The 26956-nt window shown below is 43.2% G+C and overlaps 1 protein-coding gene and 1 long non-coding RNA gene across 2 annotated transcripts in view; both read left to right on the forward strand.

The window, feature by feature from the left end:
* The window catches only part of LOC148647728 (uncharacterized), a 492485-nt gene that overhangs the window by 461275 nt on the left and 4254 nt on the right, over positions 1-26956 (forward strand). The gene's annotated exons all lie outside the window — the stretch shown is intronic.
* LOC148647740 (uncharacterized) overlaps positions 1-26956 on the forward strand; it is a 273814-nt gene that overhangs the window by 52425 nt on the left and 194433 nt on the right. The gene's annotated exons all lie outside the window — the stretch shown is intronic.

Genomic DNA, 26956 nt, shown 5'->3' on the forward strand with positions numbered 1-26956 from the left:
TGCTACATCAAGTCCTTTCCCACTTCGAGTGAGAGTACAGATCTGCGGGCGCCCTCCCTCTAACAGGGGAGACCCTGATCCGTCTTTATCACACTCATACCAAGTGTTATCCCAATCAGACCCCCCATCTCCATATGGGCACTGTGGGAATTGATCCCAATTATTTTCGTTTCCTGCCTGTTTGTTCCCCTGTGGGAGAGCAGGATATAACTTAGTCGCTGGCTGTAGCACATTAACCTGTGCAGCGTGACCAGGAGCTAATTCCTTCTTTAGTTTCTCATTCTCCTGTTCTGTCTCTTTTAGCTTTTTTCCTAGTTCCTCTTTTGCCGCGAATAAATTATCTTTCCTCTCATTTAACGCTTTTATTTTTTCTGTGAACTCCTTCTCTTTTTTATCCCATTCTGATTTCTCCTTCATGCTAATCTGCCACCTCAGGTGTCGGCCGATCACCAGGGCTGCAGCTAAATCCTTGTTTTTGTTCCAATGTTCATACGCTTTTTTACAGGCATCTTCGCCCCAAACTCCTTCTGACAGACTCAGCTTCTTCCTATATTTTTCTTCCCTTTCAGTTAACTTACACTTTTCCGATATGTAATCAGATACTACCACCACTTTCTCAAACACCCAATTAGCACACATGTTTGGTTTCTTTAAGATTTACTTTTGTCGTGTGTGAGGTAACAGCTCATTCAGTAGGGGGATGTTTTCACTTGGAAAAACCTGTGCATTACTGCACTCATTCAGCTAAGGGCGTCTGTTACCTCCAGATCTAAATGCCTCTCCGAGACTTTAGAGAGGACTTACACCACACTGTTCACAGGTAAGGAACGAGACCTCGAAAACCCCCTTTCTTGATCAGTAATTCACCATCCCCAGAACGCCAGCATCGCTGCTTTTGCCCCGGGGTGGACTTACGCACTGAGCTCAATCAGGGCGATTCTCGGGTCTCAACGTCCTTTAAATCCTGCTACTTAATGCTTTGCTCTTTTATTATGAGGTGTGTTTATGTTTGTGTGTTTACCAAAAATCATACATACATATATACAGTGCCTTGCGAAAGTATTCGGCCCCCTTGAACTTTTCAACCTTTTGCCACATTTCAGGCTTCAAACATAAAGATATAAATTTTTTATTTTATGTGAAGAATCACCAACAAGTGGGACACAATTGTGAAGTGGAACGAAATCTATTGGATTTTTGAAACTTTTTTAACTAATAAAAAAATGAAAAGTGGGGCGTGCAAAATTATTCGGCCCCCTTGCGTTAATACTTTGTAGAGCCACCTTTTGCTGCGATTACAGCTGCAAGTCGCTTGGGGTATGTCTCTATCAGTTTTGCACATCGAGAGACTGAAATTCTTGCCCATTCTTCCTTGCAAAACAGCTCGAGCTCAGTGAGGTTGGATGGAGAGCGTTTGTGAACAGCAGTTTTCAGCTCTTTCCACAGATTCTCGATTGGATTCAGGTCTGGACTTTGACTTGGCCATTCAAACACCTGGATACGTTTATTTGTGAACCATTCCTTTGTAGATTTTGCTGTATGTTTGGGATCATTGTCTTGTTGGAAGATAAATCTCCGTCCCAGTTTCAGGTCTTTTGCAGACTCCAACAGGTTTTCATCCAGAATGGTCCTGTATTTGGCTGCATCCATCTTCCCCTCAATTTTAACCATCTTCCCTGTCCCTGCTGAAGAAAAGCAGGCCCAAACCATGATGCTGCCACCACCATGTTTGACAGTGGGGATGGTGTGTTGAAGGTGATGAGCTGTGTTGCTTTTACGCCAAACATATCGTTTTGCATTGTGGCCAAAAAGTTCGATTTTGGTTTCATCTGACCAGAGCACCTTCTTCCACATGTTTGGGGTGTCTCCCAGGTGGCTTGTGGCAAACTTTAGACGAGACTTTTTATGGATATTTTTGAGAAATGGCTTTCTTCTTGCCACTCTTCCATAAAGGCCAGATTTGTGCAGTGTAAGACTGATTGTTGTCCTATGGACAGACTCTCCCACCTCAGCTGTAGTTCTCTGCAGTTCATCCAGAGTGATCATGGGCCTCTTGGCTGCATCTCTGATCAGTCTTCTCCTTGTCTGAGCTGAAAGTTTAGAGGGACTCCCAGGTCTTGGTAGATTTGCAGTGGTCTGATACTCCTTCCATTTCAAGATGATCGCTTGCACAGTGCTCCTTGGGATGTTTGAAGCTTGGGAAATCTTTTTGTATCCAAATCCGGCCTTAAACTTCTCCACAACAGTATTACGGACCTGCCTGGTGTGTTCCTTGGTCTTCATGATGCTCTCTGCGCTTTCAACAGAACCTTGAGACTATCACAGAGCAGGTGCATTTATACAGAGACTTGATTACACACAGGTGGATTCTATTTATCACCATCAGTCATTTAGGACAACATTGGATCATTCAGAGATCCTCGCTGAACTTTTGGAGTGAGTTTGCTGCACTGAAAGTAAAGGGGCCGAATAATTTTGCACGCCCCACTTTTCATTTTTTTATTAGTTAAAAAAGTTTCAAAAATCCAATAGATTTCGTTCCACTTCACAATTGTGTCCCACTTGTTGGTGATTCTTCACATAAAATAAAAAATTTATATCTTTATGTTTGAAGCCTGAAATGTGGCAAAAGGTTGAAAAGTTCAAGGGGGCCGAATACTTTCGCAAGGCACTGTATCTCTTCTACTTCTGTTTCTTTAAAACAAAAAACCACGCCACGCCAATCCGTCCACGATCAAGGCGTAGCTAATCTCAGGACCCTGGGCGCAATTAAGGCCCACACCAATCCTGGATTATACGTGCATTTAATGTACCACTCAGCTCCAGAACCCCGGGCACAATTAAGGCCCACACCGATCCTGAGCCTCAGAACTCCAGGCGCAATTAAGGCCCACACCAGTCCTGAATTACGTGCATTTAATGCACCACTTGCTCTAGAACCCCGGGCGCAATTAAGGCCCACACCGATCCTGAGCCTCAGAACTCCGGGTGCAATTAAGGCCCAAACCAGTTCTGACCTTCAGAACTCCGGGCGCAATTAAGGCCCACACCAGTCCTGAACTTCGCGGTAAAGGTCCAAAACCCGTTCAAAAAACTCCACGTGCAATTAAGGCATACACCAGCTTCGAACGCCTGTACACAATACCGCGGACCGCCTGCCAGACCAAATTCTGGGCTTACAGCAAACAACCCATTACATACACCGGTGTCTTCCCCGGGCCAGAGGAATTCAGAAACTCACGTTTACTCAGTCATCTCGGGCAATTCTTGCAGGGAGCAGAGACTTCCCAATCGGTCAGAGAGAGTCGGGACTTTTAATAAAAGAGGAGTCCTTACCTCTTAGTTATGTGCGCGCTGACCGTCTCTCCTGCCGATGGGAAGTTCTGCGCCTTCTGGAGCATCCGCCGACTACGCCAAATTTGTTGTAACAGAAGGAATAAGGTTCTTGATCCCGAGATGAAGTAAAACAGATGAGTTTATTGCATGCAAGGAACAATAAAGCCGAAGTCTTGTTTCCCGCAAGAAACAACAAAACCGAAGTATTGTTCCCCGTACTGGTACAAACTTTTGGGTTATATAGTGTTTTCTTCTCCGTTTCTGACGTCACTCGGTCTGATGGTAAAGAGGGGGGTTCATGGTATTTGGCCAGTTTACGATGTCCTGGCCAAATGGTCAGTTTAAGATTACACCCAGGGGGGTTCCTAGCTTGCATCTGCAATCCTTATCAGTTAACCCCCTTTCCTGCCATAAACCCCAGCTTGTGACTTAGAAGTCTAAACCTCATACAGAAAGGATTAAATTCAAACCCCCGTCTTCACATCTTTCTTCAACACTTCTATTACCGTAACACCCATTGGCATCGAGTCTGGTTTGGTCAGCTCATGCAAGCAAAAGACATCAGCACAATATACAACACAAAACCAATAATAACATCCCCACATCACATACTACCCTAACACACTCCAGTAATGTATTTATTTAATCTACATTCTATAACTGCATTCACACACCTTACAGCCTCTGGGCAGGTGCTGTTACAGAAGCTCCTTATCTTAACAGACCTAAGTGTTTAGAGAGAGAGAGAGGAGGAGAGTGAACAGAGGCTGGGCAGGGTAGGAGCAGTTGGCACGGATCTTTAGAGCTTTGTGTTTCAGTCTAGAGATATAGAGGGAATCCACAGAGGGAAGGTGAGTTTTAGAGGCGATATACACTGCCCTCTCTAGCTGTTCTGTTTACTCTCCCTGTATACAATGGAGAAAGGACTGAGCAGCACTGGTGCTCTGGGTGAGAGGCTGAGAGATGGCATCCTTCAGCTTCACCACTGCTTCCTGTCAGCGAGGAGGTCCAGTAAACAATAATGCAAATGAATACTCATCTCGGCCAGTTTATCACCAAACTTGAGAGGGATAAAATCAGATGTGTGTGCATGTGCAGGTGTGTGTGCCGCGAGACTGTACTGGCCTCTTGTTTGATTCCTACAGCATTGAGGTGAGGGTTTTAATTTACTGTAATAATCAGAAATTACAACAGTAAATTGCAAGAGTACTTTTAGGAATCAAGCATAAACTATTAAATACAGTATGTTTTTGTAATAAAAGTTAAACATTAAACATTTGCATATTGTCATCCACAATATCAGAGATAGGAAAGCAAGGCAATTAAGAGGGAGCAAAACCAGAAAAGGTATTCGGGACAATTGGTTGCTAATTGCAAAAGTTTACAGCACATAAAGTTGAAGAGAGTGAAACAGGAAATTTTAGAACAAGGAGAAAAGTGATCAGAAAGATAGCAAAAGAGTCATTTATAATGACTATGTCCAAAGTGTGACCTTTTTTGTGATTTAGATAAGTTGTGCAGGACCAAAGCAACCAAACAGTCCTGATGTTGGTTTTTTTAGAGGAATTTATCCGCCTTCCCATCGTCTCCTTATCTGGGGGGCAGGTGCAGTGTTCTTCACGAGCATCAGTGCACATTGTTTGTGCAGGTCCGTCAAAAAAGAAAAGACATCTCATCTCTCCCTCTGCCATTTGTGCCATTAGGGCTTCAGCAGCTAATAAGTTTTGAGATTTGTTTTTAGGTGATGGCGGCATCTGGTGTTCAAAATAGGAACTGCATTTTTAACTTAGCATCGGGCCAAATCTAATTATAGTTCTAAATTAACTCACGGGCTGTTTCAGTGACAGGCGCGGGCCATATTTTGGACACCTCTGGTCTAAACTGTCTGATTTTGTACCGTATATGACAACAAACTGTTACTAACCAATCATTAAAATGTGTCCTTTTTATTAAAATAAAGACATTTCCAGTTTCATTTCTCAGAGCCATGAGAGGAGTCTTACAGAACTATGTTTATTTGTAAACCATAACTTTGTCGATCAAAGTTTTACACTAACCAAAAACTCTATTTAGATCTACATGAACTCAAGCCTCTCCCAGAACCTGAGAGGACTTCAGCTCACTGAGGCGTCCTCTTAGCTGCAGCAGGTGAAGACCTCGGCCTGGATGGGCCGCCTGCACACCGGACACACCTTGCTGGCGCAGGAGAAGTGAGAACTGATACCTTCCATCAATCTTTTTGACCCTTTTTCAACCAATGGGAGACTGTTATGTGCAGGATTTCCCACCTCCACCTGAGCCAATGGTGTATCGTTATGAGTTGTGGTTCATAATTCATAATTCGTAATTTTTGCCTGCCTTGTCGATTTCAAAAAAGCATTTGAGTCGATTTGGCATGAAAGATTGTTTTATAAACTACTCCAAAGTGGCATAGGGGCAAAGTGTACAACATAATTAAATCAATGTATTCAGAGAACAAATGTGCAGTGAAAATTGGAAACAAAAGGACCAAATTCTTCACCCAAGGCCATGGGGTGAGACAGGGCTGCAGCCTGAGCCCAACACTGTTCAATACCTATATCAACGAATAAGCAGGAATGTTGGAGCAGTCTGCAGCTCCTGGTCTCACACTACACGACACAGAAATCAAGTTCCTGCTCTACGCAGACGACCTGGTCCTGCTGTCGCCCACAGAACAGGGGCTGCAGCAGAACCTGGCACTGTTGGAGCAGCACTGTCAGACCTGGGCGCTGACAGTCAATCTGGACAAGACCAGAGTTATGGTTTCCCAGAAGAAAGCCAGACCTCAGGGGAACAGGTACAAATTCACACTCAACAACAACACATTGGAGCACACATCCAGCTACACATATCTCGGTTTCACCATCAGCTTATCTGGGAGTTTTGACCTGGCAGTGAAGGCACTGAGGGAGAAGGCACTCAGGGCATTCTACGCAATAAGAAGGAGGCTCTTCAACATCAACCCACCAACGGGAATCTGGCTCCAAATATTTCAAAGTGTAATCCAACCCATTGCCCTATACGGCAGTGAAGTGTGGAGTCTCCTCACAGACCAGGATTACACTCAATGGGACAAACACCCCACAGAAACTCTGGACATGGAGATCTGTAGAAACATCCTCCGTGTGCAGAGAAAAACACCTAACAATGGGTGCAGGGCCGAATTAGGCCAGTACCCACTATTGATAAACATACAGAAAAGAATATTAAAGTATTGGCTACACCTAAAAAACAGCGACCAAAATTCCTACCACCACAAAGCCCTGCTGAGCCAAGAGCTGAGCCCAAAACAGAGCCCCCTGAGCCAGCTGGTCCTGAGGATCACTGACCTGAGCCACACCGACACCAGCCAGCATCAGGACAGCACTGCTAGAGCACCACAACTCAGACTCAACCACAGCACAACACACACAACACACAACTAACATCAGGACAGCACTGCTAGAGCACCACAATTCTCACTCAACCACATCATAGCACAGATCAAACAACAATATCTCACGCACTGGGACACATACACGCAAAATCAACATAAACTGGAATGCTACAGAAGCCTAAACAGACAATACACACTAGCCGAATATTTGACCAAGATAAGAAACAGCAAAAAGAAACAGACCCTGACGAAGTACAGTCTCAGTGACCACAGCCTGGCCATAGAAACTGGGCGACACAGGCAGACCTGGCTGCCCAGAAAGGACAGGCTGTGCTCCCACTGCCAGCGGGGAGAAATAGAGAGAGGTGCACTTCCTACTGCACTGTGACAGATACTCTGGGATTAGAGAAACATTCTTCCCTAAATTAAGAAATCTACTCCCAGAGTTCCCACACCTGCCAGAATCTGTCTCCCAATAATGCTCTATATGTGTACAGTATATGTAAATACTGTATTTTATGATATGTCTTTGTTGTAAATGTCTATAATATGTCTGTAGAGTTTATTTTATTTTTATTTTTTGTTTTGTTTCATGTTAATTTTATTCCTATTTGCTTTGCCAACACTGACTGTACCCATCGGTCATGCCAATAAAGCATCTTGAACTGAATTGAATCGAATTGTGATGTCCCGCCTTCCCGAATGGTCCGGTGCCTCTGGGTCCAAATGTCCGCCACTGCGGTCCCCCTCGTTTTATAAATATATGTATAAAACTGCGTATTAGTGTCATGGGTAGGCGATCGTGACTGCCGTGGGTGTGAGCGCTCTATTATACCCCTAAGGGATGGGGGAGTTAGGGCGGCGGGGGGAGTCTGGTGAGGGCTGTGAGTCCAGCCGTGGCCGGGTGGCAGACTGGCTGTCCGGTCAGCGGGTTTATACACTGCACAAGTGGGATTTCAGAGGAACAGGCTGCTGCTGCCTGATATGGACTGACAGCGATGTCAATGACGGGTTCTGTTACATCTTAACATGTATAGACATGTTGTCTAAATACGCCTGGGCTGTGCCACTGAAAACCAAGTCTGGAGGGGTGTGACCCTGGCGCTTGTCTTGTTCTGATAGCAGGCCTATCAGATGGCCGAGTAACACACACACTGACCGAGTGAAGTGTCCCGGAAGGAACTTGCAGGACAACCAGCATGTAAAATGTGAACCACTTTATTTCAGCAGCAGCTTTTCAAATACAAAAACACAGAGACAAAAAACATCCCAGTACATATGTAAACTTTTTACAGATGTTACAGACTCCTGGTTGCAATCTACAATTAAATGTTGGTGTGGAAAATTAGTTCAGTACCTGTAGTTACTATTCCAACATGGCTCAAAAACTCTGCTGCATCTGAAAAAGCACCATAACACCCTTTCTCTCTTCACTTCTATAGCCGTGAACACCTACCGTATCTGCGGTACTCTGTCCATCAGGGCAAAGAAATTTGCTTGGGTGATCAGTGGTACTGTGTTATCACATATTGTATGCAAAAACACATTGTATTTTGGAATAGACCCCGCGGTTAGCACCAGGTTTTAGTTTCCCATCTGAAAACAGCAGATTTGAAGTGATTTCACTCATGTTATTTACATATACCTCAGACTCTTTACAAAGTTGAGGACATTAGCCTTCGGCTCTTTGATTTTCATTTCCAGGTTTGTAGAAAGGCGAATATAAAGCACTCTTTGTAAGAATTCTTGTGTATACAATCGATATTCCTCATTCTATTCTCTATTCACAATGCAAATATTTCACACCCCCTGGTTTTTCTTAGATCTTTTTTCTTTCTGTAAAAAAGGTAAATCGTTTTTCTTTTGCACAGTATCGTCTAGTATTTTATTTCATCTACATTTTCAAGTAAGGAGCTCGTATAGCGGCGTGGTGATCGGTCGTCATTTATGTTTTTTAACAACTGCCTTATACTCCGTCAGTATCCTGCGTAATAGTAAATGTACCCAGGGCTTGTGCGATGTACAGAACAGTTGCTGAAATTCGGGCTAAACTGAGAGACATAAATTTCTAACGCTGCAATTGACACATCTTCGTACCCGACAGTCAAGCATGAGTGCCCCAGCTAACCTGGATGATTAATCAAACAGGCTTCGCATTCATCAATCAGAACACCCCATAAACAGTGGTTGAAGCTGCAACAAACAACCGACTTTACAACCTGGTCCATAGCAGAAGTCGCATTGGGGTCCTCGTTAGCTAAACTAGGTTGACCAGCGTCTTTATTCACATTATTGCTAACACACATGCACAGACATGAAACATTCAATCTTGATGGTAGTTTGAAGATTGCCGCGTCGACCTCTTCATTATTCTATTAAAGGATAAAAGAAAATGAAGGCTTAAAAAAAGTAGTCGTTAGTTTGCTTTTTCTTAAAATAAGATATTTACCTCTTGTAGCGACTCTTCATCGTCAGGTGTTGACGTTTCCTCATGACCAGAATCACATTTCAGAATGGATAGGAGGCTATAAAAGTCTGAAAATAATTCTCCACACCCTGAACGTAATGTCTTTAAATATTAAAAATATTAACGCGCAACCCCAGACCCCCGTGATGTGGGTGAAGAACAGAAATTAATTAAAATATGTAAAAGTTATTTTATCTTTTGAGAAGAACATTGTGGGGCTGGATCTGTAAATTTTACCGACAACGTCTCTGCAGATGGAGCTGCTAGGTTGTAAAAGCTTTAAAATAATTCTCTACACAGTGTACGTAGTTTTTTAAACATTAAAAATATTAAACGTAATGTTTTTAAATCAGGTACATGTAACAACATAACCAACTTTGAAAAGTTTGGACCGATTTCACAACACAGTCACATGCAGCATCCCCCTCTCCCACAAAAATGGCTACAGACAAAAATTAAACCGCCTAGTTCGTTATCTAACGTTATCTGGGGGTACAGGCTACGGGTCAGGGTTGCTGTATGGGTCATATCTCTAAGAAACACATATCATCTAAGAAACACATTTACGCTCTCAGGCGAAGTGACCTATAACCCTGCACAAGGGCGTGGCTGGCAGTGTCCCCGGCTGGCAGTCTCGGGAGATTTTCGGACGAGAGACGTACAACACCGGCACACATGGAGCAGCTACAGACCTCAGGCGACTCACGTTTTGCAAGCCTCACGTGATTTGGTGGACGATGAGGATTTCCAGCATTTCTTTGGTATGTATATTTGGCTTATTGAAAAATGAAATTTCAACGTTGCTAGCAAGAGCGTGTCTCATGTATCCATGTCGTTACCGATAGATACAGCTGATTTACACCTGATGTATGTAGCGTGAAGCTCACTCCCTGTCCATCACTGCATGGTCCCAGTCTGGGAATGGGAGGTGCTCTATAAACCCCAGCAGTTTTTAAACTGGTTATAATTTAAATAAATGATTGAATTAAAATATAAATTATTTGATTTAATACGGCCAGCAGCCATATCACTCTGCAACTCACAACTGGCAACCCACTAAAGCTAAGCAGGTGTGAGCCTGGTCGGTACCTGGATTTGAGACCTCCTGGGAAAAACTAAGGTTGCTGCTGGAAGAGGTGTTAGTGGGGCCAGCAGGGGGCGCTCACCCTGCGGTCCATGTGGGTCCTAATGCCCCAGTATAGTGACAAGGACACTATACTGTAAACAGGCGCCGTCCTCATCTACGGATGAGACGTAAAACCGAGGTCCTGACTCTCTGTGGTCATTAAAAATCCCAGGGCGTTTCTCGAAAAGAGTAGGGGTGTAACTCCGGCGTCCTTGCCAAATTTCCCATTGGCCCTTTCCCATCATGGCCTCCTAATAATCCCCATCTATGAACTGGCTTCATCACTCTGCTCTCTTCTCCACTGATAGCTGATGTGTGGGGAGCGTTCTGGCGCGCTATGGCTGCCGTCGCATCATCCAGGTGGGGCTGCACATTGGTGGTGGTGAAGGGGAGTCCCCACTACCTGTAAAGCGCTTTGAGTGGAGTGTCCAGAAAAGTGCTATATAAGTGTAAGCAATTATTAATTATTATTATTATTAATATTAATTACAAATATCAGATACAGCTCCTTTAAAAGCTTGCATCTCAAAACCTTTTTCATTGAACAGGAAAAAAACATTTCTAAGGAAAAAAATATACCAAGAAAGGTGCTGTAAAAGTAATAAAAACTTATAATAATCTTAGATCTGTTCAACCTGGGGATTAGTGGAGGCGATTAAAAATTCAAAAAAGTACCCTTTAAAATTTGGCAGAATGTTTGAGGAATTACAGTTCAACACGAAGAAATAACGTCATACGCTACTGTGGCAGCAGAAGGATTTTATTTTGATTGAAATTCGGCTATTTACATACACTTCCTGATCATTCGCATCAGTTTTTTTTTAATTTGTATTAAATGTCTAAAGAATTTACAAATACAAATACAACTAGAGGAGCAGACACCGGTACAAAAAAACACAATCAGAAAAAAACAACTGCCACAGATAATGAAGTAAATTATATAACCAAATTATTTTTTACATTTGTCAAATGTTATCCTGCTTTTGCACTTTTCAATTTTTTTAGAATTAAAATAAGTATTTCAAATCCATCTTAAAAGTAATAAAAAGGGTAGTATCATTGTACCCAGAATGAATTATTTACTATAAAATCTTAATCTTAATACAACAAAATATCAAAATATTTAAATCTAAAAAATGCCTTTAAATGCCTACAAACAGAACTCTGCAAGTCCGTCCAATAAAACTTCACAGATATACACCTTACAAATAATTGCACCAAAGATTCCCTTTCAGCCCGACAAAAAACACACAGATCATCCTGCTCATGCTTAGATTTAGAAAGTGCGATTTTAACTGGATAAAACTTGTGAACAATTTTAAACGATATCTCTTTAACTTTATTTGTAATACAATATCTATCAGGAGTTGTCCAAACTAACTTCCAAATTATTTTTTCCAAACATTGCTTTCCAAAAAACTAAACAAGGAGAGAAAAAATGGGGTTTACAAAGATTCCTTATATGCGCGTTATTTACCTTTCTTATCCTTTTCCACACCATCCAAGAATAAATCAATTATAAAACCAGAGAGGAAATCAGTCCTCCTGTATAAAATAAAAAACAGCACTCATTTTTTACAAATAAAATCACCTTTCTTTTTACGACACTTCGAATACCTTTGGTATTAATAGAAAAAATAAAAAAGCAGATACAAAAGCAGATAACTCTAAGATTATCTAACTGATTGAGCTTTTCAAGAGCCAGGACTACAACATTCCAAACCAACACTAAGTAAACACTACTATCTTCTGCTATTGTCACGAACAGTTTTTTCCGGGCCCTATGCAGGCGACACGATCCGGATTAGTGAGGAAACACTGGGGGAAAAGCCATGCAGGAGAGGGTATGGAGACAGTGGGGCATATCCAAGGGGTGCAGGTGTCCAGGGGTAGTGATTCCGGGGTGAACAATCCATGAGAAAATCCAAAGGGGTATCCAAAGGGGTATCCAAAACAGAAGCGAGAGTCCATAGCCAGGCGATCCATCCAGGGGTTAAAACACGGGAACCGGGTCGGAACCGGCGGGGGGGATCAGGAACGAAGGGTTAAAACCATAACAGAGCCAGACTAGGGCTGGGCGATAATTTGATAAAGATAATTATCGCAATATAATTGTCCTCAATCTAATTTTAACAAAAGTTCGATAAATGTTCGATATATATGTTTATGCTTTGCGCATGATATGCGTGTGCGTGTTGCAGACCGGGCAGCTAACGTGGTGGTGTTTACCCACACGGTGGTGGCTGACAGGATTGTAGTTAGAGTGAAGAAAAGAGCGACACTGAAGCAAATGTAGTGCTGCCAACGACCAGCTCGAAGGACGATGACATCGTCGACAGAAAAGATCATTCATCTTCGTTAATTTGGAGATATTTTGGCTTTTAATGATCAGACATAAAACAGAGCAGCGTGCACTGCAAACTGTGTCACAGATCCGTGCCAGCAAAGACAGGCAACACCAAGAACCTATTTCACCATTTAAAACAACATCACCCGTTAGAACACACAGAAAGTAAAAAATTACAGTCACAAACTAGTGTTGTTAGTGGAAGGGGACCATCTATAAGCACCAGGCCAGTATTCAGTGTGACTACACAGCAGCAAACCATAGTAGCATCATTTTCGAGCACCGTGCCTTACGACAAAAAAACGAAAAAACAAGAAGACATCACAAATGCAGTTGCATATTGCATTGCAAAAGACATTTTGCACTGACTGCACTTCCTCGGATGTATGCAGAGTGTAGGGAGATGGTATAGTGGCAGCTGCAAACGGTGCCATTCTTCGCCACTACTTCTGATATGATCCTTTAAATCACTTTAAACTTTGCAGTCTGTCTGAGCCATCTTCTATGTGTGTTTTATCACACTGCAGCATTTAATTTTTCTATTAAGATTTTTATTTTGTAAATTTTACTCATACATATTTTGACATAAAAAAGACTTGAATACTCTCTACCTCAGATTTGTTTAATGTTTCTGCTGTTTGGCAAGTGTTTGTTGTGTTCTTAAAATAAAGAGTTGTTTAATTTACCAATTAACTGTCTGGGAACAAGTAATAGGTTTATTCCATGCTGAAAAAAAGAAGAAAGAGAACACAACGTTTCGGCCGTGGAGCCTTCTTCAGGTGTGAGAGAGACAGGGCAGTAGGCAAAGGTAAAGTAGCGGGAGAACAAAGGTTGGGAGGGAGGAGGAGTGAGAGGCGGGAGCAGGGGACAGAAAGAGAGGCCAATCAAGAGGTGTGAAGTCAGAATGGGTGCAGAGAGGTGTGAAATGAAACTTCCAATGAATGGAGAAAATTTAAAAGAACAGTAATCTGTCGTTAAGGGAAGGGAGAATGTGTGATCCTAACTGCAGAATAATTTTAGTTTCAGTGGTCTTTCTGATGTATGAGTTCGGAAAACCGTCTTTGAGAACACAGACGGAGAGATTAGTGTGGTCGTGGCCGTCAGAGGTGAAATGAGAAACAATGGGCTTGGAGAGATCTTTAATCTTCACAGCCCTGACGTGTTCTCTGAAGCGGTCTCCGAGTCTCCTTCCTGTTTCTCCAATGTAGATGGCTGGGCATTTACTGCAAGAGATACAGTAAATAAGGTTGCTGGAGGTACAAGATGCTGTCTGGGTGATCCGGAATTGTCCTGAGGGGCCTTGAATGAGTGTGGTGGTGGCTGTGTACTTGCAGGTGATACAGCGAGCTCTGTTGCAAGGGAAAGTGCCTGGTGTGGATGGTTGTTGAGGGCGGTCAAGGGAGCTGTGAACAAGGAGGTTACGCAGATTAGGTGGTCGGCGATATGAGATGATAGGGCGATCAGAAAAGAGGGCCCCAATGGAGGGATCATCCTGTAGGATGGAAAAATTCTGGTTAATGGTCCTGGGGACGACCCTGACGCAGCTACCCACCTGAACTACTACCAATTAACTGTCTGGTTTCTTCAACTTTCACTCAGGAGAAAAAATCTGCCTTTAAACTTGAAAGAAATAATGATTTGACATTTATCGTGATAATTATCGATATCGACTGATATGAAAATTTTTATCGTGATAATGTTTTTGGCCATATCGCCCAGCCCTAAGCCAGACGCAGCAGGACCCGGGCTCTCACGAAACGGGATTCAATGAGGAGCCTCAAGTGACGTCTGCATCTGGCTTTTAAGGTGGAACTGAAGAGGGGCTGGAATAAGGAACAGGTGTGGGGATGAGGTAAAACAAGGAAGGGCTGGAGCGCTCTTAAGAGGAGGAGTAGCGACTGTGACAGCTATAACAAATATAATGGAACATAATCATTAACTGAGCAGTCACTGGGAGCGAATCTCCTTCCCATCCACAAAAACCCTCGCTCCCCTCTCTTCTGGCAGCTTCAGCCTGGGGCCACAGCTGGCTCCTGGTGCTCCTGTCCGCGGCGGACAGGTCCTCTGCAAATCTCAGTTTATTCGCATTTTATTCACGTCACTTAATGTCGCTAGCTTCACGCTACTCCTGACACAGACATCAAGCTCGACGGGGTTCCTTTAGAAACGTTGGAAGAATTTACAGCTCACATTAGACTACAAGGAAAGGACATTCTGAGTTGTGGATGTTATAACCAATTTTTGAGATCCCTGTTGAAAAATGATAATTTACTTGCGGTTACAATATATTGGAATTCCTCATTTGGAAAACGCATTGATTGGAAAAAAATTCGAATGATGCCCAATAAATATTGTATAACCAATAAGGTTAAGGAGGTTTCATACAAAATAATTAATCGAATTTACCCAGTTAAGACTCCTGTTACCCAGGAATTTAAAATAAATATAGATGACAAATGTGTTTTTTGTGACAATAGCCCTGAAACTATTCAGCATTTGTTTTGGTTATGCCCCAGAGTAAAAAAGTTGCAGACTTATATTAAAAAGAAACCAATGTTGATAATTGTTTTGATGAAAAAGATGTTATGTTAAGTTTCAGCCCCATCGAAAACAATATTAAAATTTTGTTTGTAATAAATTTAATTGTTATACTGGCACGTTATTATATACACAAAATGAAGTGGTCTGGGAAGTACCCTGTGTTTGAGCATTTTAAAATGGATGTAAGTGGGTATTTGCAGACTATTTTAAAGTGCAAAAATATGAAAGCGGTGCGGACATTATTTTTATTTAATTTGTTTAACCTTTTTTCATAACTTGAATTTATGTAGTAATATTTACCCCTGACGATCTTTTTGTCTTTAATTGTTATATGTACTCTTGTCTCTATTGTAATTTCTGTTATCCTGTTAATCATAAATATTTTTTTTTTAAAACAATCAAGCTCGACGGGGAATAAACTGGCAACGTCGTTAGAACTCACTAGCACAAGTGAGTCAGAATTACGACACTCTTTTGAATAACGCTTTATGCTCTGAGTCTGGATGTGCGCTAATGACTGAAGCGAACATAAACGGCGTCGCAAACGCCAGCTGCACAGAACTTAATACCGTTGCTAGTGAGCACATCTACCCCCTCTCTCCCATCAGGTGCTCCGGATGCCCAGCCGCCACAGCCAGCAGGCTCGGCGGGAGTCAAGAGATCGGCTTCATCGGTTCACTCCAGCGCCGGTGGGTAATGATCACGATGCTGTTTTGAATAACGCTTTACGGTCTGAGCGGGTCTTGAAGTTAGCCCATTGGCTGTAGCTTTCTCCTCACCATCATGTGTTATCTACTCTCAGGCGATGTCAAGGTCCGGGTCGGTACAGGTTTAAAAAACCCCGCTCAAAATCATGTGGAAACTCGGGCCGTTGTCCACAGAAATCCCGAGGAGAAGGGGAGCATTTCCAAATCATCTGTGAGAGAGGGTTGGTATTAGTCAAGAGTTGTCTGCGATGTATTATAAAACATACTTGTATCGATCACAATTACAGGTGAATTTAACGAATTAAAAAAAATTCCGATTTACAACAGTTTTCTATTTTTGGTCATTTGTGGTATTCGGCATTGCGGTCTTTTCGCGAATGCCCTTTTTTTCTCAACCGTAATGACGCCACACCATCAGAAAATCAAGTAGACGTGCAGACAGAAACTTCAAATACCGTAAACAAAACACAGCAAGACGTAGCACAGCCGCGATAAAGGGTTGATATATTTTAAGCGGTGTCAAGATGTAACGTGAACCACTTTATTTCAGCAGTTACAAATAAAAGGTTGTCCAAAAACAAATATGAACTTTGCGTCATATGTTTTCAACAGTTACTTCTTTTGGTGGAATGTTAATTCATTAAATGTTCCTAGTTAACACAGTTTTCTGTGTTTGAGATATTCAGTATTGCGGACTAATCCTTAATCCGCCTTTCATTTTTTATTCACACAGATGCGGCATCTTCACGCGACAGTAGTTCCAGCGGAGAGCATTTCCGCTCGGAAGGTTGCAGTTAAAACGCTGTCCAGATCAACAGGTGCGAAACCTTTGGAAAGAACTAATAATGCGTTTAGAGACTTGTCGAGTGGAAGTGTGATAAATTGTGTGAGCAACATAGCTCAGTTAGTAGCTATGGCGAGCACTAATAAAACGGATAAAAAGAGAGATTTAGAACACCTAAAAGCTGTTTTTGCAGATATACAGTCTGTTCTACCCAAACCTATCCAGTCTTTTACCACTTTCCTTTTTGGCACAACTTCTACAGAGGATATAGCTCTAAAGTCGGGATTTCGCGACCTGGCAATGCTATTTTATGGTTCAATGGTGCAGACCCCCGGTGTCTCTAAATGACTAAACATGCAGTCTAAGAAGTGGTTAAGAGACCGACCCCTTACTAACATCAAGCGTTTGTATGTTAATAAAATAATTTAACTTGGAAAGGCATCTTTGTTGAGACACAAAAGATTCGGAGAGAGGCACCAGGATTTCCCAGGGCCAACCGGAGCCACACAATGAGAATGCTAGGGTAGAAACTAATGTAATGCTCAGGGTCGGTGCAGTTGAACCTGAGAACAGTAACTTTGAAAACTGAGAGCTGGTTGTGATGAACGCTGAAAATCAGGTTGGCGGCGGTGGAGATGCGAATAGGGACCCCCTTAGTTTTCCTGGAACGTGTGCGTAGTTGTGATAGACCGTATAATAATTTTAGAGCAACACTATGAAGAATTTCGTTTTGTTCATCTTGACAGGATAGACTCGTATGTACAGGCTATAGACACTGTGCGTGGTGCAGTCCAGAGAATATTGGATGAACTTTCGCCAAGCGAAGGGCCGAATTATTTTGTACAGTTGCATTTGTCTTCCGGTGGGTTGAACAACGTTGTTCTCACTCAAAAGACACCCCGGAGAATTAAATGCTGCCGATTTTTTAAACCCCATCTCAGACCTCTTACAGAGCCACATGGAAGTTCTCACAGACAGCAGCCCCAGATTAGAAGTTAAATTAGTTTGGAATCTGCAGGGGGCTGCCCGCAGAAGATTTAAATCCGTTCTGTACAGTAGGGTAATGATGAATACTGGTTGTAGCGATAGGGAAATGTTGCTGGGGGCTAAACGATTACACAACGAGTTGGGTTTTTCAGAGAATCGTAAAAATTAGCTTGTCAGATATTGCAGCTTTTGAAAAGCATTTAAAGGTGGTCATTAAAATTTTGTACCATGATCAGGGCGAGTGGAAATATTTTACATCGGGGCCCACGCCACCAGAATCGAAAATACGTTTTGTTCTACTGCATGAAGATCATTTTTTACGGGGTTTTGACTATTAAAGCTTTTGTGGGGTCAGCGTATTTTTGCAGTCAGTGCCATGCCGCCTATAGCCAGAAAAACGCGCACACATGCGTTAAATCTTGTAAAACATGTTTAGATCCCCAGTGTTGCGAAATTGAGGCAGAAATTCAGAATTGCCCTGTCTGTAAAGTCTTTCACAGACTCAAAGACTCAGGGTTTGACTCATTACGTTCAGAATGCGGCGACAGGTGTCGGTAAGTATGAGAGCAGGTCCTTCTGTGAGAAATGTAAAGAGAAACTTGGCTCGCTGTGTAACATCATCATCGACACCCCTGACAGGCACTTGTGCTACATACAGCCTTTGGACAACCCCAAAATTTCAAACAAGTACATTTTTTTCCGACTTTGAACGCATGCAAGTGTAGCAGCAATGCTTGTTAATAAGACAGAATTAAGTGTTGCTGTGCTTTCCCAAATGAGGCCCCATCTCTCTTTTCATCTCTGTGGTGCAGCCACAGAGAAACTATTCATGCAAGCTGATTTAAAGATGTTTACTTTTGATAAGGGACAGCTCCCAAATGGGGATGCACTTAGCTAAGCCTGGCTATCATGATCAATGTTCATCCATTGGCGCCTATCTGTCTAGGGAGTGCCAGATGGACATCTGGACTGCATTCCTAAGTGTCAGGAGTAAGTGACTCATATCTCACCTTGATCAACCAATCAGGGACTGGTAGGGCCGAGTAACCCACGTGGGTCTCTGATGCCAATAAAACTTTCAGCCAATGAACGAGCTGAAGTTCCTCCAGGTAAAAACATGCAACACAGAGAGCCCGCAGGACTTTTTCCAGAAGGAGAATTCCAGGGGTCCGAGACAATTCCAGGGCAGGACGGCCCAGGAGCAGAAAGGCTCCCAAGAACAGGACATTCTCACAGCACGCCTCTTGACCATCCTGAGATTCAGCCCGGGCAACCACGGAACGGCCAGTATGTCCGAGTGCCAGAACTTTCCTCTGTTCTAAGAGTCTAGAGCGGAGGTTTTCAGAGAGTAACCAGAGGATCCACCCAAGGTTAGCACCAGCAGCAGGCCTCGTGAACAGGTCAGAACTGTGGACAGCTGAATCACTATTCAGAACTAGCGCTTCATCAGGAACAAACCGGTCCTCTTCCTGACCTGCTGGGACCCACAGTCATCTTTTCTCCTGAGCACAACTTTGCTAGTTAAAGCCAACACTAACTAGCAGTCTTCAGAGACCAGCGCCGCAGGAGTCTCCACCAAGCTGCACAGCACAGCCTGGCATGGAGCCAGCGAGCGCGGATTGGACAGCAACAAGCCTGCAACTGCTTCTCTGTGCCCGCAGGAGATCTGAATCCCCAGAGATTGGATGAATATTCAACTTCACTGCATTACAGCTCGAGAATTCAATTGTTATCCCAACCAGTTGATATCAATTTAATTCCTAAGAGTTATGTACTTGTTTTGAGTATCTAATGTAGAAGTTATAACCAAGTTCATATGCGAAACGGTCTAAATGAATGATATACCGAACGTATGTCCTCGATATATGTAACTCTTCGTGACTGATTGAATACATACCTTTTGTATTCTGATAACCCTCTTGATAAGATCTGTTAGGTTTATATGCATATTTTATGTATTAATAAATGTATTCTTGTGTATTAGTACCTGTGTGTGTGCGTTGTTTGAGTTATACCGCGAAGTTGGATTCTAAAGCCATTAAAATAATCATTTCGTGATTTACTGCCACAATTAATAATTGTCCCAGTAAATGCCCAAACCCCTACAGAACTGGTGCCTGGTGCGAGCACACTACACAAGAAACAGGGACACACAATCCAAATGACCTTTATGCCCTTCATATTAACAATAAACGAAGCTGGGAATGTTATGGTGAAACTTGTTTAAAGGATTTTGTGCGTAAATTTATTCATGGTTGTTTCAAAAACTATACTTTCATATCGCACAATGGAAAGGGCTATGACAATTGCCTAGTAATCCGACAAATACTAGAAGAAAAGGTGGACGTTGAACTAATTAATCAGGGTGGTACAATAATGTGCATGACCGTAAAAGCTTTGAACATGAGATTTATCGATTCTCTAAACTTTCACCTCATGAAATGAAGCAAATTACCTTCAGCCATGGGTTTCCCAGGGGCTAAGGGGCATTTTCCACATTTGATGAACACTTAAAAAAATCCAAAATATGCAGGACCGATGCCGCTGCCAGATGTTTATGGTGTAAACTATACGCTGCCGGGGGAGAAATTCGAGTTTTTAGAATGGGTTGAAGAATGTAAGGGGAATGTGTTTAACTTGCAGGCTGAACTGAAGCAGTACTGCCAGCAGGAGGTTGCAGTTCTAAGAGAAGGTTGTGTCAGGTTCAGGGACGAGGTCATGACCAGACAGACATGTGTGACCGAGTCAGGCCATGTGTGCGTGGTGTGCATTGACCCCTTCCAGTTTGTGACCATTGCTAGCGTGTGCATGGCCACGTTCAGACTTGTGTTTTCACAGGAAGAGATGATCGCATTACTGCCCCCAGATAATTACCACCATCAGCGAAAACGATTTTCTAAACCCAGCATTCAGTGGCTTATGTACATCGAACACACAGAGCACATTAAGATCCAACACGCTTTAACCACACCTGGCGAGTTTAAGGTCTGCCCGTATTTTCTGGATGGTTATGCTGGAATTGATGGAGTGCAGACTGCTTTTGAGTTCAAGGGGTGCTTTTTTCACAGACGTAGTGTTTGTTATGGTGAAAATGATTTTAATCCGGTGAGAAATACTACTTTTGGCTGGTTGTACAGAAAGACGATTTTATATTATATTCAGCGTGAATATTAATATGATGGATGTCAGGTTAAAGTACCCTTTTTCATGCATTTTGTCAGGACCTTCGAACTGTGGTAAAAGTTATTTTATAAAACAGCTCTTGGAGAGCGGTGATGCTGTTTTGACGTCGCCTGGTGTTACAGCTGCTGGCTGCCTCTTTACTCGGAGTTGCTTGTGAAATCTCCACACATTCAATTTATAGAAGGTCTACCGGTGTCGTTTTCGGACGATCAGTTCCTGCTGCCTCATAAAGTAAATTTGATTATAGTTGATGATTTAATGGAGTCTGCGTGTGAAAATAATGAGATACAAAAGGCTTTTAGCAAATACGTACACCACAGAAACCTTAACAATTTTGGATATTGTCCAAAATGTGTTTTGTCAGGGCCGGAAAAGCAGAACCATCACATTAAATACAAAGTACATGATGCTGTTTAAAAACCCTAGAGATAAACTACAGATTACAATGCTGTCCCAACAGATGTAAGGCCAAATTTGTTTTGGAAGCGTTCTAGGACGCTACTAAAAATCCTTTCGGTTACTTGCTGGTGGATTTAAATGCAGACACCCCAGTTGACTACTGATTGAGAACAGTTCTTCTCCCCCCAGATGTACCCATGGCTTATGTATTGAAAAAATCTAAAATATCAAAATATCGGACAGTGTTTTTGTGTGTCAAGTGAAGTAAGAGACAAGATGTTAAAAGGGTTAATAACTTAAGTCAGTTCTGCCTGAAAATTAGACTTCCAAGAAACAAGGGTTCATGGCAGGAAAAGGGGTTAACTAATAAGGATTCCAGATGCGAGCAAGGAACCCCCTGGGGGCATAATCTTAAACTGACCATTTGGCCAGGGCCTCTTAACTGGCCAAATACCATGACCCCCCCCCTTACCATAACATCGAATGACGTCTGAAGCAGCAAGCAAGGACTATATAACCTTAAGGTTTGTACCGGCACATCGAACAATACTTCGGTTTTGTTGTTTCTTGCGGGAAACAAGACTTCGGCTTTATTGTTCCTTGCATGCAATTAACTCATCTGTTTTACTTCATCTCGGGATCAAGAACCTTATTCTTTCTGTTACAACAAATTTGGCGTAGTCGGTGCATGCTCCAGAAGGCGCAGACCTTCCCATCGGCAGGCGAGACGGTCAGCGCTCACATTACTAAGAGGTAAGGACTCCTCTTTTAAAAAAAAAGTCCCGACTCTCTCTGACCGATTGGGAAGTCTCTGCTCCCTGCGAGAATCGCCTGAGATGACAGAGTAAATGTGAGTTCCTGAATTCCTCTGGCCCGGGGAAGACACCGGTGTATGTAATGGGTTGTTTGCTGTAAGCCCAGAATTTGGTCTGGCAGGCAGTCCGCGATATTGTGTACAGGCGTTCGAAGCTGGTGTATGCCTTAATTGCGCGTGGAGTTTTTGAACGGGTTTTGGACCTTTACCGCGAAGTTCAGGACTGGTGTGGGCCTTAATTGCGCCCGGGGTTCTGAAGTTCAGGACTGGTTTGGGCCTTAATTGCGCCCGGAGTTCTGAGGCTCAGGATCGGTGTGGGCCTTAATTGCGCCCGGGGTTCTAGAGCAAGTGGTGCATTAAATGCACGTAATTCAGGACTAGTGTGGGCCTTAATTGCGCCCGGAGTTCTGAGGCTCAGGATCGGTGTGGGCCTTAATTGTGCCCGGGGTTCTGGAGCTGAGTGGTGCATTAAATGCACGTGTAATCCAGGATTGGTGTGGGCCTTAATTGCGCCCGGGGTCCTGAGATTAGCTACGCCTTGATCGTGCACAGATTGGCGTGGCGTGGTTTTTTGTTTTAAAGGAAACAGAAGTAGGAGATATATATGTATGTTTTTGGTGTTTTCCTTGTTTGTGAATACATATACACATGCACGACACTAACATAAACACACCTCATAATAAAAGAGCAAAGCATTAAGTAGCAGGATTTAAAGGACGTTGAGACCCGAGAATCGCCCTGATTGAGCTCAGTGTGTAAGTCCACCCCGGGGCAAAAGCAGTGATGCTGGCGTTCTGAGGATGGTGAATTACTGATCAAGAAAGGGGGTTTTCGAGGTCTCGTTCCTTACCTGTGAACAGTGCGGTGTAAGTCCTCTCTAAAGTCTCTGAGAGGCATTTAGATCTGGAGATAACAGACGCCCTTAGCTGAATGAGTGCAGTAATGCACAGGTTTTTCCAAGTGAAAACATCCCCCTACTGAATGAGCTGTTACCTCACACACGACAAAAGTAAATCTTAAAGAAACCAAACATGTGTGCTAATTGGATGTTTGAGAAAGTGGTGGAAGGCTCCGTTTATATATCGGAAAAGTGTAAGTTGACGGAAAAAAAAAGGAGAAAAATATGCGAAAAGTTGAGTTTGTCAGAGGGAGTCTTGGGCGAAGACGCCTGTAAAGAAAGCATATGCGTATTGATTGGCAAAAGCACAAGCATGTAGCTCCCACCCTGGTGCACGGCCGGCACCAGTGGTGGCAGATACATGAGAGAAAAAAAAGAAATTGAGATGTGACTTAAAAGTATGTTTACGGGGAAAACAAAAACCCGGAAGAAAAGATACTTTACTCGCTACGAAAGAGTATAAACAAAAGCGAAAAGAGGCAGTGCAAGAGAATCAGAAACTAAAAGAAGAATTAGTTCCTGGTCGCACTGCACTAGTTAATGTGTTATATCCTGCTCTCCCATAGGGGAACGGACAGGCAGGAAATGAAAATAATTGGGATCAATTCCCACAGTGACCATATGGAGACGGGGGGTCTGAGTGGGATGACACCTGGTACGAGTGTGATAGAGACGGAACAGGAACTCCCTTCTTAAACAGAGGGCGCTCGGAGACCTATACTCTCACCCTAAGTGGGAGAGGGCCTGATGTAGCGGGGGCTGGCGCTGTTGATGACAGCGTCACTCTAACTGTCTCGCACCCCGTCGAGGGGGTCCGCACTCGCACTTAACTTCCCTGATTCCCCCATACGATCAAATCCAAAACCTGAAGATATTGACCGGTGGGCTAAAGTACCGCACCCGAAATTAGGAATGCAGCGAAACTGGAGTGCGCTTCAGGAATTAAAAGGATTCATGTAGAAGTAAAACAAGAATACAGTACATTGTAGTACGAAGAGAAAAATATATTCTCGATGTGTATGTGTGTTTTATGAATTTGTGTGCCGGCATGTATGTGTGTAACTGTGAGTTTTTGTATACTAAATGACGGTGTGAGTGTGTTTAGCCAGCGGGACGTAACTAAAGAGACTTGACGAAAATCAACTTAAGGAGATTGGAAAATATAAGAGCGTCTGAAACGTATAAGTACAGTACAGGTGGACGTAAAAGTAGTTAGATAAACAGTTTTTGTATTTTTATACAATTAGTTGCAATAGTGGAAACAGTTTGGGTTTATTCGAATGTCTCGAAACCAGACATGCTGAAACACTGTAGGTTTAGAATCGAGACTGGGGAGAATAACGTCTTGTGAGAAGATCTGTTTACCTAACGATTAGATCCTGTAAATCTCTTGTAGCCTCCCTAAGTCTGTCCCAGTCCAGTGGATAAAAATGTACTGTTAATGGAGTGTTGGTTTCTCTGTTAGGGGATACTGGAGCACTACTGTCATGCTTGTTTCACTCCTCTGTTCAACAGTGTGCTATAGAGTAATGTATATGGAGAGACGGCAGGAAGCCACAGGAGTATTGGGGCAGCAAGTTTTACTTGCCGAGTACCAGATTTTAATGGGTGGTTTTATCCCAGATCTATTGGGTTGGAATATTATGCATTACAAAGAATGAATATCCAGAACAGGGTATCACGTGGCTTCAACTGACTGTGATCACTCAGTATGTTGATGGTATTCTGAGTGCTTCCCCTGACCAGGAAACCCACAAATCTGAGCTGCTTCAGGTTTAGAGTGTCTAATAGAAGCAGTTATGATAAGGCCCTTTTGTGTCTAGCATTGTGAAATTTTAACAGGGCCTGGGTGCAATGTTTTTGCGGGGTGAGCACAACTTTTAACAGATCTGCTTAAGGGGGGAGTGCAGTACAAGGACAAGATTGCCTTGGTTCCAGCAGCAAAAGCCGCCTGTAATAATTTGAAACAAGCTCTCTTACAGGTGCTGAGACTGGGGTTTCCTCAGATGGATCAACCATTCTTTGTATGTAAGTGTGGAAAAAGGGTTCTGGGCAGCTGTGCTGATGCAGGAGAATGGAGGTAGGCACTATTATACCATTAGATGCTGTAGCCAAAAGGTGGGGGACCGTGAAAATTTAAGGAAATGTAATACTGTTTACTGATGGGTCCTCTCTGATGCATGAGGGAGAACAGAGAACAGGCTGAGCTGTTACAACAGAATTCAAGGTGCTAACAATTGGAAAAATGCCCCTCCACTGCCTCAGCACAGCAAGCCAGTTAAGAGCACTGATGGGAGATTGTAAAAAGAAAGATGTTAAAGGGTTACTGTATACAGGTATGTATATAATGTATGTATTTGTTGCATGTAGGCCACAATTCTGGATGGCTATTTAGAAATAGGATTCTCTCACAACGGCAGGGACTCCAGTTAAGAATACTGGGCTTGTCTCTGAACTGATTTGTAGTTTTACAGCTGCCGACAGAAGCAGCTTGAGTAAGGTGTAAATAACACAATAAATAAAGAATTCCAGTAACTCAAGGTAACAACCATGCAGATGCAGATGCCAGACGAGCGGCACTGGGAGAGCGGGAGTCTGAGACCCCTGTGAAACCTCTATTGGGGAAAAGGGAGAATTCAGGTTGAGGCCTTTAATAGATGTTTAATAGTGGTTAGAACTGAAGAAAGATGTGAAGACGGGGGTTTGAATTTAATCTTTTCTGTAGGGGGTTTAGACTTCCAAGTCACAAGCTGGGGTTTATGGCAGGAAAGGGGGTTAACTGATAAGGATTGCAGATGCCAGCTAGGAACCCCCCTGGGTGTAATGTTAAACTGACCATTTGCCCAGAACATCGTAAACTGGCCAAATACCATGAACCCCCCTCTTTACCATCAGACCGAGTGACGTCAGAAACGGAGAAGAAAACACTATATAACCCAAAAGTTTGTAACAGTACGTTGAACAATACTTCGGTTTTGTTGTTTCTTGCGGGAAACAAGACTTCGGCTTTATTGTTCCTTGCATGCAATAAACTCATCTGTTTCACTTCATCTCGGGATCAAGAACCTTATTTCTTCTGTTACAACGAATTTGGCGTAGTCGGCGGATGCTCCAGACGGCGCAGAACTTCCCATCGGCAGGAGAGATGGTCAGCGCGCACATAACTAAGAGGTAAGGACTCCTCTTTTATTTAAAAGTCCCGACTCTCTCTGACCGATTGGGAAATCTCTGCTCCCTGCGAGAATCGCCCGAGATGACGGAGTAAACGTGAGTTTCTGAATTCCTCTGGCCCGGGGAAGGCACCGGTGTATGTAATGGGTTGTTTGCTGTAAGCCCAGAATTTGGTCTGGCAGGGGTTCCGCGGTATTGTGTACAGGCGTTCGAAGCTGGTGTATGCCTTAATTGCGCGTGGAGTTTTGAACGGGTTTTGGACCCTTACCGTGAAGTCAGGACTGGTGTGGGTCTTAATTGCACCCGGAGTTCTGAGGCTCTGAATCGGTGTGGGCCTTAATTGCGCCCGGGGTTCTAGAGCAAGTGGTGCATTAAATGCACGTAGTTCAGGACTGGTGTGGGTCTTAGTTGCACCCGGAGTTCTGAAGGTCAGAACTGGTGTGGGTCTTAATTGCACCCGGAGTTCTGTGGCTCGGGATCGGTGTGGGCCTTAATTGCGCCCGGGGTTCTGGAGCTGAGTGGTGCATTAAATGCACGTATAATCCAGGATTGGTGTGGGCTTTAATTACGCCCGGGGTCCTGAGATTAGCTACGCCTTGATTGTGCACAGATTGGCGTGGCGTGGTTTTTTTTTTTTGTTTTAAAGGAAACAGGAGTAGAAGAGATATATGTATGTATGTTTTTGGTGTTTTCCTTGTTTGTGAAATACATATACACACGCACGACACTAACATAAACACACCTCATAATAAAAGAGCAAAGCATTAAGTAGCAGGATTTAAAGGACGTTGAGACCCGA

This window comes from Lepisosteus platostomus, chromosome 15 (assembly GCF_059453375.1).
Source record: "Lepisosteus platostomus isolate fLepPlt1 chromosome 15, fLepPlt1.hap1, whole genome shotgun sequence".
Classification (NCBI taxonomy): domain Eukaryota; kingdom Metazoa; phylum Chordata; class Actinopteri; order Semionotiformes; family Lepisosteidae; genus Lepisosteus; species Lepisosteus platostomus.